Below are 3,681 nucleotides of genomic sequence, written 5' to 3'. Positions count from 1 at the left end.
AAAACAGTTCTTATTTCACTGTATAAGTGACAAATCTAAGCCCATTTTTGTGGAAATATAGCATTTGATATGACTATCTGTTCAATCACCTTTTTCTCAATGTGCGATATTCATTTTAATTTTGCACACCTCCCTCCTGAGCAATTCCTCTGACAGCCCACCTCCCCTGCCCCACTTAAAAATAGCTCTGGGTGGCACTGGCCCACTCTTCTGATAGAGCAATAGAGAGAGATGAGGTGTGTGTGTGTATGCGTCCGAGAGAGAGAGAGAGAGAGAGAGAGAGAGAGAGAGAGAAATAGGCCCCCAGCCAGGTGCCTGAAACCTGAGCGAGCTGAAGCATCACGCCTCGTTGCCTGCCCGAGTCACACACCCACCTCTCCTTCGCTCTCTCCATCTCTCTCTCATTTCATCCTCTCTGCGCTCATCTCATTCAGGGAGCGCGCTCACGTCACTCACGCGCTTCTGTGCCCGTGCTGGCCTCAGGTCACCCACAAAGGCTTCGCATGAACTCGGGTCACGCAAGGCGGTGCTGGGGGAGATTTGGGCGGAGGCTGCTTGTTATTAGTTAAGAGGGTGTGGCGTCAGTGGTTTAAAACGGAGGTGGCCGGGGGGGTTGGGGGGGGGGTTGTGAAATTAATTGAGGGCGTGCCCACACCCAGAGCAGCTGGTGACACTCCCTTTTTTCACTTCAGTACTGTCAGCTCGGCGGTGTGAGAACGGGGAGGGGACAGCGATGCTTTGTCAAGCAGCTGCACTGAAACATCGCAAAACGCTCTGAATGGTTGCACTCCTGGGCACTCGGGGAGGGAGTTCGCAGAAGGTCTACTCCACCCAGCGCAGAGTTCACCGAAGACACGCAGCGTGAGAGACGAGCTGGAGTCTCCCGGCAGGGCCGTGGGGCCCGGCGCCAGGAACAGGGCAGAACAACAAATATTTACCGCCAAGCACTTCCTCGGCCAAAGGCCCACAAGAGCGAGAGGCCCAGCCTCCCCGGGCCCTACACCCGTCCCCGGGCGTGCGGAGAGCTCACACACATCGCTTTGTTTTCGGGGAGTTGCCCCAAGTTCGTGGCTTACGTCAAGAACGGCGCGATCGTCCAATTCCCCCTCTGCCCACGGCGGCTTAGCGACGAGAGAGACACGCCCCTGAGCAGAGCACGCAGCGGTGATGTCAGCCCGTCCGCTCACCCATAACTCCTCGTGCTGATGGACCTCCGAGTCCCCAGAGCTCCTCCCTCCTCTCAGGTCAGAGAAGAAGTTCTCAAGAAGAATGGGCCTCTTCTGCCTCTCTTTTATGTAAATAATGAGTCCAGCGATCCAGTCTGACTAATAGATAATTTGATTAAAATGGGTGTTGCCAGAATGTTGGCTTCAATCGTCTCTTGGGACCCAGTGACATTTGTCAAGGGAACTTACCTCAGCTGGAAAAACGAGCTCTGAATGGGTGAAGTCAGAAAAGAGCCAAGCTTTGGCGTTAGGTGTGACCATTGCTATCCTCGATTCTCAGCATTGTAGAGCCAGTTTCCTGTTAGATAGGCAGTTTAGTAATCACTTGATTAAGTATACATCACTGATGAGACAATCGTTATTTTTTCAGTGAAAGTTCATGTGTCCTCTTCCATATGCTCATAAATGATGTGACCAGCACTCTCTATTGGTGGTTCAAGGTGATTTTATATTCACGGGCCCCACTGAACAATTCATCAAGTTAAGACACATTTTTGCAAGCACCATGTACTAAAACCATATGCGTCAAAATGTTTTTTACGATATTTCGTGAAATGGATAAAAATCCATGTTTTTCATTTGGATGAATTATAGAAGGATGTATTTAAATAAAACAAAATATTATAACTAGATATGTATATTGTGAAGTCAATCAGTCCGTCATGGCAATGCTTCATTGATCTGCCTGGTCTCCTGGTGAACAGCCGTCAGTGGGTCAGTAGGTAGTGTTTTGAGACTGGTGCCATCACCAGACCCCTTCTGAGCAGTCCTCCTGTACTTAGAGATCTTCTCATTCACTGTGGCTAGTTTTTTCTGACAGAAGCTTCCACGCTGTGGACAGATCACTGGGGTGTAGTTTGACCTCGGGAGGGCGATGCAGGGAGCCAATGCGAGACGCCAAAATTTCCCAGGGCATCAAAGTGTGGTAGATACCAGGAGATGTCACATCCTCACTGGGCACATAGACCTGAATCCTCTCGACCAGATCATGAATAAAACTGGGACTAGGTAGAGACTCAGGAGAAACACAACCATTAGCCACTTCATATACATTGATGGCATCAATCTGAACGCCAGGCTGGAGCCTACAAAAAAATTGAACAGATACTGTCCAGGATGAGACACAAAATGTCCATGAACGTTCACGAGCAACGGCACCCAAGGACGAGATGATGGAGTGTCTCAGTGAAATGTAGGACATTGTCACCATGGAAGCAGAGACAGTACCAAGGCAGGATAAACCCCTCCGTGGAACGTACCAATGACAGCAGAGGTGGTCGACGAAAGATAATCTTACCAGTGGCTGAAAAAGGCAGAAAAGGTCAGCGTTTATCAAGGAATCATAGGATCAAGCAAACAGCACCAATTTGAACAAAACGGGTAAATCAAGCCACACAAGATGCAGACCGAGCCAATACCAGAATACACAATAAAGCGTCAGGGATCACATAGAGGACCATATGTGAAGCAGGAATTTATATTTCATATAAACATAAAAACACACCCCCACACACTCGGAATGCAAACAAAGGAATCAAAATGTGTGGTCCGTCCTTAGCACCCAAATCACACAGAACAATGGGGTGCGAGAAGAACAGGTGCAAATCTCCTTTTCCACATGGACGTTGGAGGAGACGCACGGTACTACGGGCTGCAGAGGCCGGAGGAGGAGTGGAGCGACAGGGGTGTGGCCAACTCCCCACACCCACCCCCCCACCCGAGAGGCGCTTTGTTTCCATCACAATGGGAGGCGGATTAATTCAGTGGCGGATCAGGTACACCCAGCCATTTTTCCAGGCCCGCCGTGGTCACTCCTGTGGGATTATGGGAGGCCTGGCAGAGGCAGACAGCCAGGGGATGCAGGAGTGGCTCGCAAACGGCCTCCAGGCGGGAGAGGGAGCGCTGGCAGGTACACGTGGATCGCCCCGTAACGAGGAACATCTCGCGTTCGCCTGCGTGCCCTCTCCAGACAATTTCCGTCCCATCAGATGCGACACGGTGCACCCTCGCAAGCGAGTGCTTTAGACATCACCCACACTTGAGGTCTATTTGCCATTCTGCATTATAGAGGAGGGAGGAAAAACACATTGAAGCATGTCTCGCACTAGTACCAATACCAAACCTGCTCAATTTAAACACACAGCGCTCTACAATAAATATTTCATGCAGAGCGATAGTGACACAGTGTGCAGTTTGCACTCTGGTTGCAGACTACATAAACTGCGAAAGCGGAGAGAGTTGCAGGCAGTGTTGGTGGTGGGGGTGGGACAGACCCAGGAGAGGGAGGGGGAGAGGCGGAGAGGCCCCCTCTGGGACTCAGGCAGGCTTGCCTAGTTCTCCCGGGCAGACGCTGCACACCTGGGTCTTCCGAGTGCCTGCAGCTGTCCTCTGCCTGCCGCTGTCACCTGCCCTCTATATGCAGAACGCAGGGAGATCTAATACACCCCGACTACTG

Source organism: Brachyhypopomus gauderio, chromosome 4 (assembly GCF_052324685.1).
Source record: "Brachyhypopomus gauderio isolate BG-103 chromosome 4, BGAUD_0.2, whole genome shotgun sequence".
Classification (NCBI taxonomy): domain Eukaryota; kingdom Metazoa; phylum Chordata; class Actinopteri; order Gymnotiformes; family Hypopomidae; genus Brachyhypopomus; species Brachyhypopomus gauderio.
The sequence above is the reverse complement of the archived record's forward strand: the minus strand, read 5'-3'. Positions refer to the sequence as shown.